Source organism: Somniosus microcephalus, chromosome 7, assembly GCF_052327205.1.
Source record: "Somniosus microcephalus isolate GS21.2 chromosome 7, FLI_Smic_1.0, whole genome shotgun sequence".
Taxonomy (NCBI): Eukaryota; Metazoa; Chordata; class Chondrichthyes; order Squaliformes; family Somniosidae; genus Somniosus; species Somniosus microcephalus.
In genome coordinates this window covers 261152170-261178499 of record NC_140993.1, presented here as the reverse complement: position 1 = coordinate 261178499, position 26330 = coordinate 261152170, and the positions used below count along the sequence as shown (strand labels likewise).

Below are 26330 nucleotides of genomic sequence, written 5' to 3'. Positions count from 1 at the left end.
AAAAATTATCTATTAATTTAAATTAAGCAACATAAATGACACAGCAAAGCGGAATTTAGTGCTAAAAGATCGCATTATCGTATAATTTGAATTAAACAACATTGAATAAAGAGTAGTACTGTATCTGTCTGGCACCCAGTCTGAAGCCACTCATTTTACACAGCTTGTGGTCTGAAAACACAATAAGTACACCGTCTAATATAGTCAATGCATTACTAACTGTTCTCTTTCCTGAAATCATTAATGCATTTACGGCTATAAACTTGGGAGAAAATCAGTTCCAAATATGTTTTCTCTGCTGCCCGTGTCCTAACTCGCACTAAGTACCGTTCACCCATCGCCCCTGTGCTCGTTGACCTACATTGGCTCCCGGCCCAGCAACACCTCAGTTTTAAAATTCTCGAGTTGTTGTGATCGGGGACTGCACGGCCTGAAAGGGTGGTGGAAGCAGACTCAATAGTAACTTTCAAAAGGGAATTGATTAAAAAGGAAAAATTTGCAGGGCTATGGGGACAGAGCAGGGGGGAGGGTGGTGTGCTAATTGGATAGCTCTTTCAAAAAGACAGCACAGGCGCGATGGGCCGAATGGCCTCCTTCTGTGCTGTATGGTTCTATGGTAAAGGGAGCTCACTAGGTCTTGGACGCGCTGCATTTACAGTACGGCCAAGTTTTGTTAGGCTCCCAATAGGCTAAGCAAGCCTAAGGGCTTTCAATTCCAGAACACCACAGCAATGAAGGATCAGCAGCTTCCATCAATGAGTTCCTCTAAAGGGCAAGGTGGTGAATCTTTGGAATTCTCTACCCCAGAGGGCTGTGCATGCTCAGTCATTGAGTATATTCAAGACAGAGATAGATAGATTATTGGATACTAAGGGAATCAAGGGATATGGGAATAGAGCGGGAAAGTGGAGATGAGGTAGAAGATCAGCCATGATCTCATTGAATGGCGGAGCAGGCTCGAGGGACGCTATGGCCTACTCCTGCTCCTATTTCTTAGGTTCTGCTGAGCAGACTTCTGAGTAGAATGTTTCCCTGTGCAACGTTCTGCTCCAGTGACAGCATCAATGTGAAGTAATGCTCGCGTGCAATTGTTCTTATTCATGATGTCATAGGAAGAGTACTTTACGTCAAGCAAAGTTCTCTACAAAATGTCTGCCTCTAACCAGCGGTTGTAAAGCTGGAAACAGTGGGGGGGGGGGGGAAAGGAGTGACTTAGAAGACACTAGTATGTGAATCTATATCTCATTTTTGTAACTCTTAGAATTATACAGTAATCCTCAGTTCAGTAATGTCTACACTGTCCCATTTGAATACTATGTGATACAAGATTAGAAATGCATTTTAGAAATTAATTTTGAATTCATGTATATAAAATCGTATCTTCTATGTAAGCTGCCCCAACCCCCATCAAATTAATTGGGATCCTTTCTCTTAGCAACCATGATTCCAGTCATCTCTTGCTGATATCAGTGAAGTGGTTCCTTGACTGACTTGAAGAGAAGAGCAGATTAAGACTATGAATAGGTAAGATTTTTTTTTGAATGATTTTTTTCACAGCATCTAATTGGCAAAAGGGCACTTTCAATATGAATTATTTCCTTTCTTTTTTCTGAAGCGCTGTCGCTGTTTGTAGCCAAACATATCGTGGCAAAGATCGAGATGCACACAAGTTGAATCTAGTGTGGTTTTGGACGGTACGTAGCTGGAACCGTCTAAATAGTGGGAAGTAAACCATTGGCGGCCCTGCTTTCAGCTGCCTCGGCCCTAAGCTCTCATCCCCCACTATCAACATCCTGGGGGGTCACCATTAACCAGAAACTTAACTGGACCAGCCACATAATTACTGTGGCAACAAGAGCAGGTCAGAGGCTAGGTATTCTGCGGCGAGTGTCTCACCTCCTGACTCCCCAAAGCCTTTCCACCATCTACAAGGCACAAGTAAGGAGTGTGATGGAAAACTCTCCACTTGCCTGGATGAGTGTAGCTCCAGCAACACTCAAGAAGCTCGACGCCATCCAGGACAAAGCAGCCTGCTTGATTGGCACTCCGTCCACCATCTTAAACATTCACTCCCTCCACCACCGGCGCACAGCAGCTGCAGTGTGTATCATCTACAAGATGCACTGCAGCAACTCGCCAAGGCTTCTTCGGCAGCACCTCCCAAACCCGCGACCTCTTCCACTTAGAAGGACAAGGGCAGCAGGCGAATGGGAACACCACCACCTCCAAGTTCCCCTCCAAGTCACACACCATCCCGACTTAGAAGTATATCACCGATCCTTCACCGTCGCTGGGTCAAAATGCTGGAACTCCCTCCCTAACAGCACTGTGGGAGTACCTTCACCACACGGACTGCAGCGGTTCAAGAAGGCGGCTCACCACCACCTTCTCATGGGCAACTATGGATGGGCAATAAATGCTGGCCTTGCCAGCGATGCCCACATCCCGTGAACGAATCCCTCCCTAAACCGCTCTGCCTCGCTACCTTTCTCTCCTGCTTTAAGATGCTCCTTAAAACCTACATCTGCCCTAATATCTCCTTATGTGGCTCAGTGTCAAATTTTGTTTGATAATCGCTCCTGTGAAGCGCCCTGGGACGTTTTACTACGTTAAAGGCGCTGTATAAACAATGTTCCCTTTAATTTTTTTCCCGTGTGCGGTCCCTTTAAGTTGCTGCGTGGCCCATTCAAATTTTCGCGCATATGTGGCTTCTTCCATTTTAAAAGCCGGTGAGCGGCCTGCGCGGGACCTCCAGACCACTTAGCGGGAACGTTATATATAAATACAATTTGTTGTTTGGGACTTTTTTAACCATATGTTTAATAATGACAAAACTGAAGCATTTCTATAACGAATGTTATCCTGGTAGTGGCTCCTTTTTAATTCAGCGAGGCCACATAAGAGTTAAGAAAAAACAGCTGTATTCGCAGAAACCGGTCCCAGCCTAAATCAATGCAAAATGTTGTGTCCATTTTTCGGTCATCGCTGGCCTAATTTGGCCAAGGCACCAGGGAGAACTCCCCTGCACTTCTTTGAAGTAGTGCCATGGGATCTTTTACATCTACCTGAAAGAGCAGACGGGGCTTCAGTTTAACGTCTCATCCGAAAGACGGAATCTGAAATATGGAATTGAAAAATCTAGAATCAGAGGGCAGAAAAGGCCTAACTCCTACTATTAAGTACAAGAAAAGGGCTACATAGGGGATGGCATTAAGTATGGTACAATGCTGAGCTGAAACAGATACATCTAAACTAATCTCAAGTCAAAATGAGGCTTCAATCAACTACATTTCTTGTTTTTTTTAAAAAGGCACAATTTCAGTTTTGTCAAGAAATCTAAAGCTGATGATGAAGTTAGAGCTGAGTCCAGCTATCCCCTTGCGCTGTTGTCTTTGGCACAGAGATTTCCATCGTTCACATCTGGTCTGAGTTCAATCAGGCGAGGTCAACTTAGGTTGAACTGAACAAAAAAAAATGGAAACTGAGGCTGCTTCACCTCGCCCTAAAAAGCTGAGTTCAGCTGCTTTACGACAGCATCTTGCATTTAAATAGCGCCTTTAATGCAGCAAAACGTCCCCAGGTGCTTCACAGGAGTGTCATCAAACAAACTTTAACACCGAGCCACATAAGGAGATATTAGGACAGGTCAAAGAGGTCGATTTTAAGGAGCGTTTTAAAGGAAGAGGGAGAGGCGGAGAGGTTTAGGGAGGGAATTCCAGAGCTTAGGGCCCAGGCAGCTGATGGCACGGCCGCCAATGATGGGGGCGATGGAAATCGAGGATGCGCAAGAGACCAGAATTGTGCAAAGGTCTCGGAGGGTATGTAGGTGCTGGGGGAGGTTACACAGACAGGGAGGGACCGAGGCCATGGAGCGATTTGAAAACAAGGATGAGAATTTTAAAACTGAGGCTGCCGGACCAATGTAGGTCAGCGAGCACAGGGGTGATGGGTTTACTCCTGTTAACATCTCAATACACCTGGTGTCGGAAGCAAAATTGGTTTGCTGGGTTTTCAGCTTCAGGTCATTTAATGGGAGTATCAATTTGGGTGGAACCAAATATAAACTCATTAATGTATGTTATAGGAGGAGGCAGCCCACACTCCCAGCAGCCACAATCTATGTTCAAAATAAATCCCAACCCCCTGTACCTCAAGATCAAGATCACCAGATAGATAGCCGAGGAAGGCCATTCAGCCCAGTTAAGGTCATCCATCCAGAAAAAGACCTGTAGTTCTCCCCTCCGCCGCCCCCCCCCCCCCCCCCCCGCCACCCCCACCAACAACCCCAATCACAACATCCAGCTGTTGCTTAAATGATTCCCAGGCCTTTGCAGCCACTATCCTCCCTGGATACTGTGTGAAGAGGCTGCTGACACGACATGGCCATAATTTGTCGTTCGCCTCTTCGAACCTGTGTCTCCCTGTCCTCTTGTCACGGTATCCGCCTCTGAGACAGCAGGTTCGTGGGTTCGAGCCCCGCTCCAGAGACAAAATCTAGGCTGACACGTCCCAGTGCAGTACCGAGGGAGCGCCGCACTTTCGGACGAGGCGTTAAACCGAGGCCCCCCCCCCCCGTCTGCCCTCTCGGGTGGATGTAAAAAAAAAAAAATCTCTCGCCGCTGCTATTTGAAGAAGTTCTCCCCCGGTGCCTTGGCCAATAGTTAATCCCTCAGCCGACATCATTAAAACAGATTAACTGACCATTTTCATCTTGCTGTTTGTGGGAGCTTGCTGTGCGCAAATTGGCTCCCACGTTTCCTGCATTGCAACGGTGACTCCACTTCAGAAGTATTGCATTGGCTGTAAACAACAACAATAACTTGCATTTATATAGCACCTTTAATGTAGTAAAACGTCCCACAGCACTTAAGCGCTTTGGGACGTCCTGGGGCTCATGAGAGGCGCTATATAAATGCAAGCCCGCTCTTCCTTTTCTTAACCTGAAGTAGTGTTCTTGATTTACCTTCTCTACAACATTGCTGCTTGAACACATACTGAGACCGAGATTATTTTGCCTTCTGACAGACTCAAGTGACACACTTGTAATTTCTTTGTCATACTTCAATAAAAAGCATTTAAAAAAAAAAGGAGGCACTTATTGAGACTGGCAGTTTATGCAAAGTAAATCTCACAGCATGGCTGTTACAGCTCGCTTGCCAGTAACCAGTGCTTTGCAAAAAAAAATAAAAAATTAACTGCCCATGGCTTGGCCACTTTAACATTTATACCTGTCAGTCAGTGACTTATTTTGTGTCATTACACATCCCCAGCATGCATTCACTAATCATAACATGTAAACCCTTCCCCACTTAGTGGGAGCTTATTTCTTTATCATCGTAGACTCCACAGTACATTTTGCTGAACACTTTTTTTTTTATCCATGTATTCAGGCAGTTTGGAAAACCTTTGTCTTAGTAGAACTGTGCTTCGCTAAGTTAAGATTATTTTCTGTGACGTGCTCAGCGAAAATGAAAATGTAAAGTGGCAGTCTCCTCAACATGTGTGAGTGGTGATTCTCTACGATTTGGCACAAGCTATCTGCATCTGGTATTGGGCTTGACTGCTGGCTTCAGGGCAGTGCTATTTCCCAGCTGACCCACTGCAAACTCGAGACCTATATATATATTTATATATATATTTTTACCCCCTTTAAAAATGAAAACCTACTTTTCCAGAAAGAAAATGTAACCTAGTGTGGTGGAACCGCCAGAGGATTACGGACAATTGTATATAATTCCTTCTACAGCAATGTAGTACAGCTGGGGGCTGCACCTTTAATGTATCTGTTAACTGTACTAGGGCTTCTTTCCTGTACTCCGTGTGATGACGTCAAGTCGTCCGTCACGTGATCTCTCAACGGCGGGAAGAACGTCATGACGTCAGAGCTCGGAACCTTCTAGCAGTTTCCAGAGAGGCTTTCAGGCAGACCAGACCTATTTGCATTGTATCCTACAGTTTCCTGTACAACTTCGTTTGTTCATTAAATGTTATTGTTTTTGATTTTCTGAGTCGATCTCAATTCTTCGGCTGGGAACCCCAGTTCCTACATTGGTGACGCCGATTTCTTCGAACAATTTTCGTTGAAGTTACATCATGGACATGAACGCCGTCACCCTCAAACTGCCGCAATTTTGGGAGCAACAACCGGCCGCGTGGCTTTTCCAGGCGGAAGCCCAATTTGCAATCCGGGGAGTAGCAGCGGATTCGACCCGTTATTATTACGTGGTCTCCGCCCTCGACAGCGCCACGGCCTCGCGGGTCGTCAGCCTCCTCGAGAGTCCACCGAACGATGGCAAGTACGAAGCTTTAAAAGCACGTTTACTGCAGATTTTCAGTCTGTCCAAGTCGGAGCGTGCTCGCAGACTTATCTCCATGCCCAGCCTCAGGGACTCAAAACCCTCAGAGCTCATGAGCCAAATGCTCACGCTTTTGGGCTCGGAATCGCAATGTTTTCTGTTCCGCGAGCTGTTTCTCTGTCAACTACCAGAGCCAGTACAGACGGCCTTGGCCAATTCCGCAATCACGGATTGTGCTGAACTCGCCGCGGAAGCGGATAAAATATTCACCGTCTCACAACAATCTTGTGCAGCCACGAGGCGCCCATCCCCCACAAGAGCGAATCCGACTCCTCCTGCAGGCTGGTGTGCATACCACGCTCGTTTCGGCGCGAAGGCCAGAAATTGCCGTCCGCCCTGCAGTTTCTCACCAAAAAAAAAACCTACCTCAAACCAGCGGTTTCTGAGAAGATCAATAAGGCCTAAGGGATGCGCCGGAGTTGCGATGGCCGTCGGGTCCACAGGGAAACTCCTATACATTACAGACTCCCTGTCAGGACGACGTTTTCTCTGTGATACTGGCTCCCAGTGCAGTATCCTACCAGCGTCGAAGCTAGATCTTCAATCCGGCGGTCAAGGTCCCCCCCTCGAGGCAGCCAATGGTGCGTCCATTCGCATGTTCGGAAAGCGCAGGGTCCAGTTGAGTTTTGGCGGCCAACGTTTTGTTTGGGAGTTCATCACGGCGAAAGTCTCACGGGCCATCCTGGGGGCAGATTTCTTCTGCGCAAACGGCTAATCAGTGCCTCCACTTTTCACTCGGTCCCCTGCCACCGAAGCACCGCGATGTCTTGGTCAGTTGCCTGTGCAGTCCCATCTCCAAATGAGTTCTCTCGTCTTCTCAGTGAGTTCCCTGAGCTCACCAGGCTCACATTTTCTTCTTCAGGCGCGAGGCATGGTGTGGCGCACCACATTACCACGACAGGATCCCCCGTTTATGCGAGAGCTCGAAGGCTGGAACCCGGTAAACTCGCGGCCGCCAAGGCGGAGTTCCATACAATGGAACGCCTGGGTATTATTCGACGTTCAAATAGTCCTTGGTCCTCGCCATTACACATTGTTCCTAAGCCGGGTGGCGGTTGGCGACCATGCGGCGACTACAGACGCCTGAATGAGTCTACCACACTGGATTGGTACCCAATTCCTCACATTCAGGATTTTTCGGCCCATCTGGCAGGGAATTCCATCTTTTCCAAAGTAGACCTCATCCGAGGCTATCATCAAGTGCCCGTGCATCCTCAGGACGTCCCCAAAACTGCCATCATCACACCTTTCGGGCTCTTTGAGTTCCTTCGTATGCCGTTTGGGCTGAAGAATGCAGCACAAGCCTTCCAACGTCTCATGGATTCCGTGTTGCGCGATCTGCCGTTCATCTTCGTCTACCTAGACGACATCCTTATTGCCAGTAACAGCACAAAAGAACACATTACGCACTTGCGTACCCTTTTTTCTCGTCTCAGCCAACATGGCCTTATTATCAACCCGGCCAAGTGCCAGTTTGGGTTGCACAGCATTGATTTCCTAGGACACAGAATCACCTCAGAAGGCGCCGTCCCGCTGGCCACGAAGGTGGAAGCAGTCACCTTGTTCCCTCTTCCTCAGACCGTCGGGGCCCTCCAGGAATTTTGTGGAATGGTCAATTTTTATCATCGGTTCGTCCCCAAGGCGGCATTGTTGATGCAACCTTTGTACGGGGCCCTCAGAGGTAAATCGGGCAAAGACCCGATCGATTGGACACCCCAGATGGACCAGCCTTTCCTCGACACTAAGAACGTTTGGCTGCTGCGACCATGTTGGCACATCCCCTTCCGGGCGCAACCATTGCCCTTACCACCGACGCATCTGATTATGCCATCGGGGCAGTACAGGAGCAGTGGGTCGACGGCATATGGCAACCACTGGCTTTCTTCAGCCGCCAATTGCGGAAGAACGAACGCAAGTATAGTACTTTTGATAGGGAGTTGTTGGCATTGTTTCTGGCCATCCGCCATTTTCGCTTCCTACTGGAAGGACGCCCATTCACGGCTTTTGTAGACCACAAGCCACTTACTTTTGCGATGGCCAAGACAGCGGAACCATGGTCGGCACGGCAACAACGTCATCTTACATACATATCTGAATTTACAACCGACATACTACATGTCTCGGGCAAAGACAACCTGGTGGCGGATTGTCTCTCCCGCGCCCAGCTCCACGCAGTACACCTGGGAGTCGACTATGTTGGTGTGGCAAAAGAACAGAAGGTAGACCCTGAAGTGCAGGCATACCGGAACGCACCTTCCAGCTTACAAGTGGCTGATGTCAGTTTCTAGGCCGCAGGGACCACACTCCTGTGTGACCTCTCGATGGGCGTCCCACGTTCAATCGTTCCAGTCGAATGGCGCAGGAGAATTTTCGACACTATCCACGGGTTGTCACACCCTGGCATGAGAGCATCACAACGACTCACGGCAAAGAAATTCATCTGGAAGGGCATGCATCTCGACGTCCGTGACTGGACCAATACCTGCGTGAGTTGCCAGAAGTCCAAGATACAACGCCATGTTAAGGCCCCAGTCGCCACTTTTCCAGTTCCGGAGCGTCGATTCGACCATGTGCACGTGGACCTGGTTGGTCCTCTCCCATCCTCTCGCGGGTACACTCACCTCCTCACCATGGTAGACCGCACCACCAGGTGGCCAGAGGCAATTCCTTTGGTTGCCACCACAGCGGCAGACGTCTCCAGAGCCTTCATCTCATCATGGGTAGCTCGGTTCGGGGTACCGGCTGACATCTCCTCCGACCGGGGGCCTCAATTTACCTCTGAGCTTTGGAACGCCGTAGCTCAAGGTTTGGGCACCAAGCTTCATCGTACCACCGCCTACCATCCACAGGCGAACGGTCTGTGTGAAAGATTCCACAGGTCCCTTAAAGCCGCACTGCGTGCTAGTCTCCATGGGCCTAGTTGGGTGGACAGGGTCCCTTGGGCGCTGCTAGGTCTTCGCACGGCGCCTAAGGACGACCTGCAATCTTCTTCAGCAGAGCTGGTTACATAAGAACATAAGAAATAGGAGCAAGAGTAGGCCAGTCGGCCCCTCGAGCCTGCTCCACCATTCAATAAGATCATGGCTGATCTGATCCTAACCTCAAATCTTCTATCACTCTCCATCCCACCCGAACCCATGTGATCTCCCGGGAGAGGCGAAAAACCAGTTAAAAAACCCAATGGCCAATTTGGGAGAAAAAATCTGGGAAATTCCTCTCCGACCCATCTAGGCAATCGAAACTCGTCCAGGAGATCACTCTGTCCCTATATTTTCTACAGTACTTAACTTCTGTAAAGGCGATCTCCACCCCAGCCAGGAACAGGAATAAAACCATCTCCTGAACTAACACAGAATTAGAACACAAGAAGTAGGAGCAGAACCAGGCTACACGGCCCCTGGGCCCGCTCCACTACCCACAGGGCCATGACCATTCTGAACCTAGACTCATGTCCAATTTCCTGCCTGCTCCCCGTAACCCTTAATTCCCTTTACTTCTAGGAAACTATCTATTTCTGTTTTAAATTTATTTAATGATGTAGGTTCCACAGCTTTCTGGGGCAGCAAATTCCACAAACCTACCACCCTCTGAGTGAAGAAGTTTCTCCTCATCTCAGTTTTGAAAGAGCAGCCCCTTATTCTAAGACTATGCCCCCTAGTTCTAGTTTCACCCATCATTGGGAACATCCTCACCGCATCCACCCGATCAAGCCCCTTCACAATCTTTTATGTTTCAATAAGATCGCCTCTCATTCTTCTGAACTCCAATGAGTAGAGTCCCAATCTACTCAACCTCTCCTCATATGACCACCCCCTCATCCCCGGGATTAACCGAGTGAACCTTCTTTGTACTGACTCGAGACCAAGTATGTCTTTTCTTAAGTATGGACACCAAAACTGTATGCAGTATTCCAGGTGCAGTCTCACCAATACCTTGTATAACTGCAGCAATACCTCCCTGTTTTTATATTCTATCCCCCTAGCAATAAAAGCCAACATTCCATTGGCCTTCTTGATCACTTGCTGCACCTGCATACTAACTTTTTGAGTTTCGTGCACCAGGACCCCCAGATCCCTTTGTACTACAGTACTTTCCAGTTTCTTGCCATTAAGATAATAACTTGCTCTATGATTTTTCCTGCCAAAGTGCATAACCTCACACTTTCCAGTATTGTATACCATCTGCCAAATCTCTGCCCACTTACTTAGCCTGTCTATGTCACTTTGCAGGTTTTTTATGTCCTCCTCACTCACTACTTTCCCTCCCATCTTTGTATCATCTGCAAACTTTGATATGTTACACTCGGTCCCCTCCTCCAAATCGTTAATATAGATTGTAAAGAGTTGGGGACCCAGCACTGACCCCTGCGGAACACCACTAGTTACTGATTGCCAGTCTGAGAATGAACCATTTATCCCAACTCTCTGCTTTCTGTTAGAGAGCCAATCCTCCACCCACGCCAGAATATTACTCCCAATCCCGTGATTTTTTATCTTGAGCAATAATCTTTTGTGTGGCACCTTGTCAAATGCCTTTTGGAAGTCTAAATACACTACGTCCACTGGTTCTCCTTTATCCACCCTGTATGTTACTTCCTCAAAGAACTCAAGCAAATTTGTCAAACATGACTTCCCCTTCATGAAACCATGCTGAGTTTGTCCTATTAAATTATGTTTATCCAAATGTCCCGTTACTGTCTCCTTAATAATGGACTCTAACATTTTACCAACCACAGATGTTAGGCTAACAGGTCTATAGTTTCCAGCCTTCTGCCTACTACCCTTTTTAAATAAGGGTGTTACATTAGCAGTTTTCCAATCTGCCGGGACCTTTGCTGAGTCCAGGGAGTTTTGGAAAATTATTACCAATGCATCCACAATCCCTACCGCCACTTCCCTCAAGACCCTAGGATGTAAGCCATCAGGTCCAGGGGATTTATCCGGCTTGAGTCCCATTATTTTACCAAGTACCACTTCCTTAGTGATTTTAATCGTATTTAGCTCCTCTCCTCCTAGAGCCCCCTGTTTGTCCAGTGTTGGGATATTCTTAGTGTCCTCTACTGTAAAGACTGATACAAAATATTTGTTCAGCGTTTTTGCCATCTCCATGTTTCCCACCATTAATTTCCCGGTCTCATCCTCTAAGGGACCAACATTTACTTTAGCCACCCTTTTTCTTTTTATATAACTATAGAAACTTTTGCTATCTGTTTTTATATTTTTTGCTAATTTACTTTCATAATCTATCTTCCCTTTCTTAATCAATCTTTTAGTTATTTTTTGCTGTCTTTTAAAGACTTCCCAATCTTCTATCCTCCCACTAGATTTGGCTACCTTATATGCCCTTGTTTTTAGTCGGATACTATCCTTAATTACTTTACTTAGCCACAGATGGCTATCTTTTCTTTTACACCCTTTTTTCCTCAGTGGAATATATATTTTTTGGAAGTTGTAAAATAACTCCTTAAATGTACACCACTGATCATGTACCGTCTTACCCTTTAATCTATTTTCCCAGTCCACTCTAATCAATTCCGCTCTCATACCTTCATAGTCTCCTTTATTCAAGCTCAGCACGCTTGTTTGAGATCCAACCTTCTCGCCCTCTACTTGAATATGGAATTCAACCATGTTATGGTCACTCATTCCAAGGGGATCCTTTACTAGGACATTTTTAATTAATCCTGTCTCATTACACAGGACCAAATCTAAGGTTGCTTGCCCCTGGTCGGTTCAGTTACATACTGCTCAAGAAACCCATCCCTAATACACTCAATGAACTCACCCTCAAGGCTGCTCTGCCCAATTTGATTTGTCCAGTTAATATGATAGTTAAAATCCCCCATAATTATAGCTGTTCCCTTATTACAAGCCTCAACTATTTCCTGATTAATACTCCGTCCAACAGAGTTGCAACTGTTCGGAGGCCTATAGACTACGCCCACTAGTGTTTTTTTCCCCTTATTATTCCTTATCTCCACCCAAACTGTTTCACTATCCTGCTCCTTTGACCCAATATCATTTCTCTGTATTATAGTGATTCCTTCCTTTATTAACATAGCCACCCCGCCTCCCCTCCCTTCCTGCCTGCCCTTCCTGATTGTTAAATAACCTGGTATGTTTAATTCCCAGTCATGGTCACCCTGCAGCCATGTTTCTGTAATGGCCACAAGATCATACCCATATGTAGTTAATTGTGCCGTTAACTCATTCATTTTGTTACGAATGCTACGTGCATTCAGATAAAGAACTTTCAAATATGTTTTGTGACACTTAGTTCCTGTTTTTTCCCCTTTTACTACTTTACCTTTTACTCCATACCTTCTGTCCCTTCCTGACACATTCTGTTTTTTAATTTCCCCACTGCTACCTAAGTTTATGACCTTCTCCATTGTCATTTCTGTTATTTGCTCTCTAGAAACCTCCCCCCAACGAATTAGTTTAAAGCCCTCTCTACAGCCCTAGTTATATGATTCGCCAGGACTCTAGTCCCAGCACTGGCCAAGTGGAGTCCGTCCCAATGGAACAGCTCCCTCCTGTCCCAGTACTGGTGCCAGTGTCCCAAGAAGCAAAACCCATTTCTCCCACACCAGTCTTTGAGCCACGCATTTAACTCTTTAATTTTATTTATCCTAGCCAAATTCGCTCGTGGCTCAGGTAATAATCCAGAGATTATTACCGTTGAGGTTCTGTTTTTTAATTTGACCCCTAGCTGCTCATACTCCTTTAACAGAACCTTCTTCCTTGTCCTATCTACGTTGTTTGTACCAACATGGACCACGACAACTGGATCCTCCCCCTCCCACTCCAAGTTTCTTTCCAGCCCAGAAGAGATGTCCTTAACCCTGGCACCCTGCAGGCAACACAGCCTTCGGGACTCCCTCTCTTGACTGCAGAGAAACCTATCTATCCCCCGAATGATACTATCCCCTACCACTACAACATTTCTTTTTACTCCCTCCACTTGAATGGCCCCCTGTACCACGGTGCTGTGGCCAGGTTGCTCATCCTCCCTGCAGTCCCCGCTCCCGCCCTCACAGGGAGTAAGAACCTCGATCGTGCTTGACAAGAGCAAGGGCTGCGGCTCCTTCAACACTACATCCTGGATCCCTGTACTTTCCTCACTCGTAGTCACACCGTCCTGTCCCTGACCACGGACTACATCTGCAGTAATTAACTTCATAGGTGTGACCATCTCCTGAAACATAGAGTCCAGGAACTTCTCCCCATCCCTGATGTGTCGCAGTGTCTGAAGCTCGGTCTCAAGCTCTTTAACATGGAGCTTGAGTTCCTCTAGCAGCAAACACTTATCGCAAATGTAATCACCGTGAGCCTCAATGGGGTCCACCAGCTCCCACATTTCGCAACAGTGACACATCACCTGTTCACCCATATCTGTGTAATTAATTAAATTTCTTATTATTAGTTATGAAGACTCTCTGCCCCGATATAGATGATAATATTACACCACTGTTTAATAGGACTTACCAACTTAAAGGTATAGAAGAGAAGGAAGAGGACCTACCAACCAGCTGATCACCAACCTCCCTCGTGAATGCTGTCTGGGGGACCTGTCTGGTTGAATTGTCTCGCTGCTCCGCGTCCGCAGTGTTGGATTAGCCTGAGAGTGGAAAGCAAAACAGAGCAAAAAGCACCCCCTCACCTCCCACTTGCCCAAACTCTGCCACTTACCAAACTCTACTTACACTCAATGCGACCGCACTCAGTGCTACCGCACTAAGCCCGCCCCTTTTTATACCCGGATTCTACTTCCGGCTTAAACTCCCCAACAGCTTAATTTACTCTAAAAAAAAATTAAACTTACTTCAAATAATTCACTTTTTTACTCACTAAAATTCAGTAAATGCACTTAAAAGACTTTTTCTGCCACTTACCAAACTCTGCTTAAACTCAATGCGACTTGCACTCCACTCAGAGTGCCTGGCGATTTTCTTCCTCCTCACACGGAACCCTGGTCCCCAGCTCAGCAGCTCGTCAGCCACCAGGAAGCGGCTAGGAATTTCCTCCCAGTGCCTACGTCGCATCATGACCTGCAGCGCTCCCATGTCCCGGTGGATCTTAAGAGCGCAGAATACGTGTTCATTTGGCAGGATGCTCGCAAAAACCCGCTCAAACTGCCTTACACAGGTCCGTTCCACGTCATCTCATCAGGTGACAAGTCCTTCACAGTCGACGTCGGTGGTAAGCCTGACCACATCTCCGTCGACCGGTTGAAACCGGCGTATCTGGATCTGAGCGAACCAGTCGTCACCACTCAGCCGCCTCGTCGTGGTCGTCCACCGTCGACTGCCGGTCCAGTACAGCCACAGTCATCCGCCGCCGGTCCAGTACAGCCACAGTCATCCGCCGAGTCGCCAGTGCCCGCCTCACCGGGTCGACCACAGCCTGCCTCTTCTTCTCCTCCGCCTGCGGCGTCATCCCAACCACAGCCAACGGCCAGTTCGTCTTCTAGCGCTCCGTTCCAGCTGCCGGGGTATCGCAGTCGGTCGGACAGACTCGTCAGACCCCCTTCTCACTACCTTCTCTGTTAAAAGCAATTCTGGGGGGGGGCGCATGTGGCGGAACCACCAGAGGATTACGGACAATTGTATATAATTCCTTTTACAGCAATGTAGTACAGCTGGGGGCTGCACCTTTAATGTATCTGTTAACTGTACTAGGGCTTCTTTCCTGTACTCCGCGTGATGACGTCATGCCGTCCGTCACGTGATCTCTCAATGGCGGGAAGAACGTGATGACGTCAGAGCTCAGAACCTTCTAGCAGTTGAGCTCGGAACCTGCTAGCAGTTGAGCTCGGAACCTGCTAGCAGTTGAGCTCGGAACCTGCTAGCAGTTTCCAGAGAGGCTTTCAGGCAGACCAGACCTATTTGCATTGTATCCCACAGTTTCCTGTACAGCTTCGTTTGTTCATTAAATTTTATTGTTTTTGATTTTCTGAGTCGATCTCAATTCTTCGGCTAGGAACCCCAGTTCCTACACTAGCAAAAAAAAAATCTTCCAATCAAAGTTAGCTCTAATAAAGGTCCTCAGCAAATACTGCACAAATCAGGCATCAGCTAGTTCTGGCTCCAATCTGAAACTTTCTCGAGGTAAACAACATTTCCCAGTGCTTTTGTTTTTCAATTGTTACAAGAAAATAAAAAGTGAATTGACTACTTGCAGAGTAAAGATTATATTCTACTCGTTCAAAGGTCACAGGTCTAATAATGCTTTAGAATTGGTTTAAAATAATCGAACCTGAAGCAGGACATTGCAGTCTTTGTAAACCAACTTGCAATTAAACTTGACCCTATGGGTCTTTGTTTTTAATGCTGTATCTCAGTCTTTAAAGTTCAGGGTGCTAATTAGTGTCTGTCGAACAGTATCATTGTTATACTTCCACAATTTGTTAAACGGGTTCTTTTGATGTTTCTAAATTTCAGCCTAGGCAAGTGGAAGAAATTACTTTTCTTTAATTAAAACAAAATAAGGTGCATTGTGGATTAGCTTTGTCTTTTTACCAGGTATTGAAAATTCAGAAGAGATATTTAGAAGGGAATCATACTTTAATTAGACTAAATTTGTTACCGATAGAGTAATACCTCTCTCTGAGAAAATAATCGATCGAATATAGTGGAATCTGTATAAGACTCGTTGCTATCTATGCAGAGATATTGGCCCGGATTTTGCGGTAAGACTAACGGCGAGGCTATCGGTGCTCACCGTTATTAAAAGAGTAAATCGGACAGCAACTTCCGGCGTCCGCACATGCACAGTTAAACGAAAAATCAGGAAGTTGCTGTCTGAGTTGCCCTGCAACTCCAGAAGCTTCATTATCTCGCCGAGAGACTCAGCATTCAAATAAATGGAAGGGCGTGAAGTTGCTGTACTTACCCACTAGATACCCACTAAACACGCCAGACAACGTTAGGACTTGTCCATTCAAATGTAAGGGAATTTTTAATGGCGTGATAAGTCTTAATTACTGCCAAACAACCTGGCATTGAAAATTTGATTTTTAAAAAGTGGAGTCTCATTCCTTCAGATTTTAATTATTGTTGTAGAGATTTAAAAAAAAATTTTTTTAATTTACTTTTTCTGTCTCTTATCTCTCTCTCTTAATCTAATCTTTCTTTCCCTCTCTTTATTTTGCTTTCTGTACATGATTTAGCATTGAATTAAATATTCTAACTTGCACTTCCTGGTTTAGACTCTGCGGGCTAGAATTTCCCAGGGCCGTGGAGGCGGGAATGGAGGCGTGTGGGGTGTTAAAATCGCGAAATCGGGGGGCGCGAACCCATCCCGCCCCCAACCTGCCTCCATGCCCGTTTCCCAGGAGGTGGGTACCCAACCTGTGCTGGGAGCCCCCTCCCAGAGGCGGGAAGGGGATTAGTGCCAATTAACTGCCTGTTAACAGGTAGTTAACAGGCAGTTTTTAGCCTAATCCCTATTTTTATCCCTGAAGTGTGGGCTTCCCGACGGCTCCAAACCACGCCAAGTTAGCGAGGCGGACCGTCGGGCTGAAGGACTTGGAGGGTTCGAGATGTCCGGTGCTCAGGTGAGTGATGGGTGCATGAGTGCAGAGGTAAGTGTGTTTGGTGTGTGTAAAGTGTTTAAATAAGTTTTACTTACCTTTACTTACTAATGCAGGCTTCCTTCCTTCAGGTCTCGGGCGTCCCTCATCTTACCGGCACAGAAAGCAGAATGGCCGCGAGCTGTCAAAATCTGCAGCCTCTGCTTTCTGTTCTGGAGAGATCTCTAAATCAGCCTGAGAGGAAGGAATTAATTTGTAGTACAGATTATCAGTGTTTGACAGCTTCAAAGAGTTGTCAAACGCTGATATTTCATCTGTCAAAAGCTCTTGACAGATGAAATGTCAATCTGTGACGTCACCTGTTGCCAGGTGGCCCTTAACTGGCCTGCTGAGCCCGCTGGGCAGGCTCAACAAGATCAATCAAGGGAAAATCGAGTGGGTTGGCCACAACTCGATGGAGGCGGGACTACAACCCCAAAAGTGGGAGTCCCGCCTCCTACTCGCCTCCATTGATAAAATCCAGCCTTGCATGTCTCAGTCAGGATTGGTTGGTTAAGGAGACCCACAGTTGCTTGCCCCTGTTCACACAGAGCCCAGATCCACTGTAGAAGGCGCCGTGCTGTTTTGACTCTCTAATTACAGCAAATCGCTGTGTAAAAGCCCGCAGAAAGTCTGGGCAAGTGTAAATGTAATGAACAGTGAGCGCCATTCGTTTGCCGCTGACCACAAAATCCGGGCCCATGATCTAATGATGTCTTTTGTGTTTTGGGTGAGCCATAAACCGTACAAGTTGTTTTGAGTGAGCCATAAACCGTACAAGTTATCATCGTCTGATGTTGTCATGACCTGCTACATAAAACGAAGCTATTTCGCAGGCTCTTCTCACATTAACGTCTATGAAATCCGATCACTTTGGGCTGAACTTAAACCCTGGTTGCAAAAAGTGAAGAGTAGTCAGTTAACCCAGTCACATAGAACCAAACAAGTTTACAGCACAGAGAGAGCCCATTCAGCCTACTTTGCCCACCGGCTCCTTGCTATGGCAACCCAAATACCCCGCTGTCTCCCCATAGCCTTCGATTTTCCTCCGCTTCAAGTATTTATCCAATTTTCCCTTAAAAGGTGCGGTGGTCTCTGCCTCAGCCACTTCCTGTGGCAAATCATTTCATGCTCCAACAGCCCCCTGCGTAAAGCAAGTTCTCCTAACATCTCTCCTCACTCTCGGTAATAATTTTAAATTAATGACCCCGCTGTCACTGACTTCACCACTGGAGGAAATGCTCTTTCCTCATTCACTCTTAACAAATCTCTTCGTCATTTATTAATAGAAAGCACAAGCTTGCATTTATACAGCATCCTCGGGACGTCCCAAAGTGCCTTATGTAGTGTCCGTGTGTAGATAAAGACACTGAAGACAGGAGTTGGTTCATAGGTATTTACTAAGCAAGTCTGGGGGGGGTTTCTAAAGGATATACACAATACACAGGCTTATATAGCCCAAGTGGCAATTACCGGCATTACGCACACCTGGGGCTCTTAAAGGCACATACACCATAATTGCTCTTAAAGGCACATACACCACAATTCCTCCCCTTCTAGCTAACTAGTACATCATATTTTAAGTAATTATTAATTACATGTTATATGCAAAATAATATACATTGCTGTATTAATTAATTATAAGTTAGTCTCTCAGGAGGCTTCCTGACTCGGTCCGGATAATGCCTCGGGGGTGTAGTAGTTTCTGGTGGTGTAGTAGGTTCTTCTGGCAAGGCTGATTCGGCTTGAAGGCCAGTGTCGGGTTCATCGGGCTCCAGTATCACTGGATCGGAGGTAGATATGGGTATCTCTACTTCATCGTTAGATGTATAGAGTGGTGGTGTAGGTTGTCCCTTTTCGGATGACTTGATGATTTGGTCAGCATGGCGCCTTATTATGCTGTCTCCGATGTCCACGGTATACATCAGTGGTCCTAATCGTGTGCAGATAGTTCCAGGCTGCCATTTCTCGGTACGGTAGTCCCGGGCCAAAACCGGTTGGCCTATCTGGAAGGCCCTAGTTGGCCTTTCATTCATGCCCTGAAACTGCCGGTTCTCCACGTCCCTTCGGATGTTGGGCTTGACCAAATCCAGCCGACATCTTAGGTTTCTATTGTAGAACATCATGGCGGGAGTTTGGTTAGTAACCATATGCGTTGCATTCCTATATGCAAATAAGAAGTTATCCACCTTGTGCTGAAGTTTTATGTCTTCATTACCCATGGCCTTGATGGCCTTCTTGAAGGTCTGGACAAACCTTTCAGCCAATCCATTGGTGGCGGGATGGTATGGGGCGGACGTGTAGTGCTTTACCCCATTGTTCTTTAAGAACTTTCTGAATTCTTCGGACATAAATTGCGGTCCATTATCAGAACATATCTGCTCCGGCAGCCCATTCCTGGCAAATATGGTCCTTAATATTGTGATGGTTTTTTCCGTGGTGGTGGAGGACATCTTTATTACCTCCGGCCACTTGGAGTGTGCATCAACTGCGATTAAGAACATTGAGTCCATAAATGGACCAGCAAAGTCGATGTGCACCCTTTGCCAGGGAGATGAGGGCCACTCCCATGGATGTAGAGGGGGCCTGTGGTGGAGCATTTTGGACCTTCTGGCATCCTAGGCAGCTCTTGGTCATGTCTTCGATGTCTCCATCGATACCTGGCCACCATACAAACGCCCTAGCTAGGTTCTTCATTTTCACTCCACCCAGATGCCCCTCGTGAAGCTCCTTTAGCACTTTATCCTGGAGTTTGGGTGGAATCACCACTCTGGATCCACACATCAAGGTTCCTCGGCACACTGACAGCTGTTCTCTTCTTTGCGAGAATGCTGGCAACAGTGGTTCGCCATGTGCTGGCCATCCCTTCACTGTTAAATCGTAGACCCGTGAGAGAGTAGGGTCATTTCTTGTCTCCCTTTCAATGGCAGAATTTGTCACCGGTAGACATTCCACTATGGTAGAGTGGAATATCTCTACTGGGTCTACTGTAGGTGCCTCTTCTATCGTTGGCAACGGTAGGCGTGATAAACCGTCAGCATTCCCATGCTGTTTTGACCCTTTGTATTCAATGTTGTATTGGTGTGCCCCTAGAAAAAGGGACCACCTCTGTAGTCTTTGTGCCGTCATAATGGGGACACCTTTTCTGGGGTTGAATATGGAGATGAGGGGTTGATGGTCAGTCAGCAAGGTAAATTTTTGTCCGTGTAGGTAATGGTTGAATTTCTTCACTCCCCATACCAGGCTGAGTGCTTCCCTGTCTATCTGGGCATAGTTACGCTCAGCTGAGTTCAGTGAGCGTGACGCAAAAGCTATCGGCCGTTCCGAGCCATCAGGGAATCTATGGGACAATACCGCTCCTATGCCGTAAGGGGATGCATCGCACGCCAGTCTGATTGGTAGTGATGGGTTGTAATGAGCCAAAATTTTCTCGGATGTGATTAAGTCTTTACATTTATGGAAGGCACGTTTACAGTCTTCGTTCCATTTCCAAATCACTCCTGTCTTAGAAGATCATTAAGAGGGTGTAGAATAGTTGATAAGTTCAGTAAAAATTTATGATAGTAATTTATTAATCCCAGGAATGACCTTAATTGTGAAACATTTTCAGGTGCTGGGGCTTTTATAACTGCTTCAATTTTTTCAGGTGACTTATGCAACCCTTCCTTATTAATTATGTGGCCACAATATGATATCTGATTTTGGAAAAATTCGCACTTGGGGCGATTTGCTCGTAGGCCCCGTTCTTTCAGCCTAGTGAGCACCTGCTCCAAATTGGCAAGGTGCTCGTTGTCGTTTTCTCCTGTTATAAGGATGTCGTCTAGGTAGCATTAAGTCCCCGGAATCCCTTGCAGGACTTGATCCATAGCTCTTTGCCAGATAGCTGGAGCTGATGCTATTCCAAAAAGCAGTCGATTGTACTGGTACAGGCCTTTGTGTGTGTTTATTGTGAGATACTTTTTAGAGGTCTCCTCAACCTCCATCTGTAGATATGCCTGTGCCAAGTCAATTTTTGTGAAACGTTTCCCTCCGGATAGTGAGGCGAAAATATCTTCTATCCTCGGAAGAGGATACTGTACCGTGTGAAGGACCGGGTTTACAGTCACCTTGAAGTCCCCACAGATGCGAATTTTTTTCTGTTCCTCAGAGTTATTTTTCAATTTTTTTCATGACTGGAACGATGGGTGTTGCCCATTCGCTCCAGTCTATTTTGGATAATATGCCTGCCTTTTCCAAATTCTTCAGCTCTGCCTCGACTGCCGGACGTATTGCGTATGGCACCGGTCTTGCCTTAAAAAATTTTGGAATTGCTGTATCTTCCACTTTTATTGAGGCGGTGATGCCTTTCAAGGTTCCTAGTTTCTCTTGAAACACTTCTTTGGCGTTGGCCAAGATGTCTTTTAATCGTTCAGGTATGATGTCATCATTGTTTTTTTCCTTACTGGTCACCGTCAGTGCCTGAATGGAGTGCCAGTCTAAACGTATCTTCCTTATCCATTCACGTCCCAACAACGGTGGACCACCATCTTGTAGAATGTATAAATACAACTTTTGTATTTCTTTGCCGTTGTATACCACAGGCACCCTTATTTTTCCTTTGGGGTAGACTTTCTGCCCCGTATATGTTTTTAAGATAATGGATGTGTCTTTTAGAGGTATATGCGAAAATAGCCTCTCGTAATCTCGTCGATTTATTACGGTTAGAGCTGATCCTGTATCTAGCTCCATTTTAACTGGGGACCCTGCTATTGTGAGGGTAACCCAAATGGTTTGGTAATCCTCTTTGGCAAGTACATTATGTAATTTGAGACAGCTTAGTCTCTTGTTTCCGGAGTCGCTATCGCTATTCTGGTCTTCGGAGCTATTGTCCGTCATCATTTGTACCTTCCTGTACTTTTCTTTATTGATTTTTTGTTTTCTGTCAGTGGATTTATTTTGTCCAGATTGGCATACCCGTGCAATGTGTCCAATCTTACCACATTGCCTGCATGCTTTGCCCTTGAACCAGCAGTCCCTCTGGTTATGGGTGGATCTGCCGCAGCGATAACATCTTCCGAACTCCTGTGTCATTTTATGGGTGCCGAAGTCCTGTGTCTCTTGTTGTATCTCTGCAGCTCCTTTTGCTGCTGCTTCGTATGATACAGCCATACTGAAAGCTTTGTCCAATGTTAAATCTTTTTCAGAAAGCAGTCTTTTTTGTGTTCCTTCACTTAAGAGACCGCAAACAAATTTGTCTCGAAGATAATCCGATAGTCCTGCTCCGAATTGGCAGTACTTTGATAGCTTTCTTAATTCGGTTAGGTAATCAGCGTTACTTTCATTCTTGTGTTGATTTCTCTTGAAGAACTTGAATCGTTCCGCTATTAGCAGTGGTGTTGGGTTTAAATGCTCCTGCAGGGTATCAACAATTTCTTTAAAAGTCTTGTCCTTTGGTTTGGCTGGAGTGATTAAATTTCGTAACAGCCCGTATGTCTTTGCGCCCATTAAGTTCAGAAGTACTGAAGCTTTTTTTTCATCTGTTATTCCATTTGCAGTGCAATAAACCTCTACTCTTTCCACGTATGTGGTCCAATCTTCTATTTCGCCATCAAAAGCCTCAATATTACCAGATTTAGGCATTTCAGAAAAGATATGGCGCTTCCCGCGCTTTTTTTTTTCTCTTTGTAGCTACGATATGGCGCTTCCCGCGCTTTCCCGCCGCTGCTACCGATAACAACGCTGTTTATTCACTGTTGGAGACTCGTTCGCGACGGAGGTCTAAACGCTGATCTGCTTGCCGCGCCGGCCGTCTCTCGAGTGCACCCTCCCAGTCCGTTATTGCTTGCCTCCGATTTCGCTGCCTGTCTCAGCTGTAGAGCCCGCCGCTGGAGCTCCAGCCTGACGCCCAGGAAGGATTAGCGCAGTACCTGTCACCAGCTTGGCCAGCTGGTGAAACCACAGTTTCTCTTACTTCCTTGAGTCTTCTGGACGCTGGAGGAATCGATGTCCTTGAGGTGCTGCCGAATTGCAGGTAAGTCCGTTTCCACTTCGTCGCCACTGTAGTGTCCGTGTGTAGATAAAGACACTGAAGACAGGAGTTGGTTCATAGGTATTTACTAAACAAGTCTGGGGGGGGTTTCTAAAGGATATACACAATACACAGGCTTATATAGCCCAAGTGGCAATTACCGGCATTACGCACACCTGGGGCTCTTAAAGGCACATACACCATAATTGCTCTTAAAGGCACATACACCACACCTTATAGCCAGTTAACTACTTTTGAAGTGTAGTCACTGTTGTAATGTGGGCAGCCAATTTGCACACAGCAAGGTCCCACAAACAACAGTCAGATAAATGACCAGATATTCGGGGGGTTTTTTAGTGGTGTTTGCTGAGGGGTAAATGTTGGCCATGACCGTAACCTCTATTAAATCTCATCTTCACCTTCTCTGCTCTGGTGAAAATATCCCCACATCTCCAGTCTCTCTTCATAACCATAGTTTCCCTTCCCTGGCAGCATCCTAGTGAATCTATTCTACACTGTACGCTCTCTAGAATGGATATGCCGGGCCATGAGGTTACAGATTGTGGTGGCATACGATTCTGCTGCTGCTGATGGCCCACAACGCCTCAAGGATGCCCAGTGTTGATCCGCTCGATCTGCCCTTAATCTGTCTCACTTAGCATGGTGGTAGTGTCACACATCACGATGGAGATGGTGAAGACAAGATTTGTTCTTTACAAAGGCTATGTGATGGTCACTCCTATCAATGCTATCCTGGGCAGACACATCTGTAACAGGCAGATTGGCGAGGGTCAGGTCAAGTAGGTTATTCCCTTGTGTTGGTTGTCTCACAGCCCACTGCAAGCTCGGTCTGGCAGCATTGTCCTTGAGGACTCGGCCAGTGGTGGGACTACCGAGCCATTCTTGGAGAAGGATATTGAAGTTCTCCACCCAGAGTACATTCTGTGCCTTTGCTACCCTCAGTGCTTCCTCCAAGTGGTGTTCAACATGGAGGAGTACTGATTCATCAGCTGAGGGTGGTAATCAGCAGGAGGTTTCCTTGCCATGTTTGACCCGAAGCCGTGAGACTTCATGGGGTCCAGAGTCAGTGCTGAGGATTCCCAGGTCCCACTGCCACCGTCCCTCCCCCAAACTGTATGCCGCTGTGCCCTCAATGGTGATGCAGGAGACTGACTACTCCGTCACCATCCCAGGGTATGTCCTGTCCCACCAGCAGGACAGACCCACCACTCCCCAATTGTTCTCCTACTCTCACATCACTTATTTGACCTATTTCATTTCCCAGAAGTAAATCAAGTAAGGCTTTCCTTGTTGGACTAGAAGCATACTGATTCTAAAATGCGTTCCCCACTTTGACCACACGCATTGCTGTTATTCTAGTTTATCTTGGAATAGATAAAATTATCCAATTATATTGCCTTTTTGTTCTTGAATATCTCTCTCAACTGTCTGCACATCTCCATGGCCATTTCATCCTCACTGGCCTGTAAAGCATACTGAGAATTGTACCAATAATTGTATTTTGTTTTCTTTGTCTTGCCTTATTTTCTGACCTCCCCTCCCTTCCCTTTTGCAGCATGACTCATTGCTGAGGTATTCTGGCCTCTTGCGCATCCCCGATTTTCATCGCTCCACCATTGGCGGCCATGCCTTCAGCTGTCTAGGCCCTAAGCTCTGGAATTCCCTCCCTAAACCTCTCCGTCTCTCTCCTTTATGACGTGAAACCCGCCAGCTAAAGTAAGGCAAAGACTGCTCGATCCAGCCGGTAACACTTACCTCCTGGATCCAGCGTCCCTGCCTAACCCACCCCCTGTGATCAGAGACCCCCCCCAACGAGGCCTCTGATTTCCACCCCTCCCCCAGGTCTCCAATTTCCCTGCCCCCCATCCTCCCCAGATCTCCGATCGCATTGTCAGCCTCCCCTGCACCCCCCACATGCTCCCCGGACCCCTAACGTCATCTGCCTTGTGAGCCACAGGTGAGACTTTAACGTTGGTTCATATGATTATACAACAACAGCTTGCATTTATATAGCACTTTTAACGTAGTAAAACGTCCCAATGTGCTTCACAGGAGCGTTATCAGACAAAATTTGACACCGAGCCATATAAGGAGATATTAGGACAGGTGACCAAAAGCTTGGTCAAAGAGGTAGGTTTTAAGGAGCGTCTTAAAGGAGGAGAGAGAGGCGGAGAGTTTTAGAGAGAGAATTTCAGAGCTTAGGGCCTAGGCAGCTGAAAGCTCGGCCGCCAATGGTGGAGCAATACTGGGTCAAGCATGACACTACCACCCACCTCTGTGATAACCAGTCCTGAATTGGCTCCTAATGTTTTAAAATACTGCAAAACAGCTGGTACAGTGCATTTAGAACATTAGCTGGGATTCAAATTCAGCTCAGACTGCTAGTTACATTGCTGCTGTCTCCTCTGTCGTCACCTCACGTTATCAGCATATCCTTCTATTCCTTTTTTTGTCATGTACTTATCTAGGTTCTCCTTAACTGCATCTATACTATTCACCTCAACTACTCCATGACATGAATCTTGCCATTCATGCGAAAATGACTTATATATGTAATAATACTGGGCGGCCTGCTGGTCCAGGGAGAGTATAAATACTCGGGCATGGGCCCAGCTTGCTCAGGACATTCATTAACAGGAACTAGTGAAGGACACAACTAGATCTTCATGTTGAAAAACAGTTGATTAAAGCCTTGTTTAATACTCAGGCCAAGTGCCTAGTAGTTTTCTTACGTCACTCCATGTGGTAGCGAGTTTCACATTGTCACCACGCTCTGGGTAAAGAAGTTTCTCCTGAATTCTCTGTTGGATTTATTAGCGACTATCTTATATTTATGATGACCCTTAGTTTTGGTTTCCCCCCACAAGTGGAAACATCTTCTCTACGTTTGCCCTATCGAACCCCTTCGTAATCTTAAAGACCTGTTATGTAAAAATGTATTTGGGCAGTTTCAATCAATATAGTGCGTATGAATCCAAAGCATACAAATTATTCATAATTTAACACAAAATTAGCAGATTTTTCTCAGAAGCTAACAAATATAACTTCTCTGATAAATTCGAATATCACACTGGCGGAGCTGAGCTGCTCTTTTGAAATCAAGGTTTGGGCTGTTTGTTAAGAGTAGAGAATGCTTAACTCTGCACCTAACCCCCATTGTGTGTACTCTGTGACTGCTTAATGCAGCGCTGACCTTTAGAAAACAAATTCGCCAGAAGTAAAAAGAAGCCAATCAAAGCTGGCGCCTGCGTAACTTCAAATGGTCCTGAGGAACTTCAAAAGGTCCTGAGGAACTTCAAATGGTCCTGAGGAACTTCAGAAGGTCCTGAGGAACTTCAAAAGGTCCTGAGGAACTTCAAATGGTCCTGAGGAAC

The 26330-nt window shown here is 46.4% G+C and overlaps 1 protein-coding gene across 1 annotated transcript in view; it reads left to right on the top strand.

The window, feature by feature from the left end:
- Nucleotides 1-26330, top strand: part of zhx2a (zinc fingers and homeoboxes 2a) — a 114925-nt gene that overhangs the window by 78853 nt on the left and 9742 nt on the right. The window contains exon 2 of the mRNA XM_085993683.1: nt 1436-1524. The gene's annotated coding sequence lies outside the window, so the exon portion shown is untranslated. The remainder of the gene's footprint in view (nt 1-1435; nt 1525-26330) is intronic.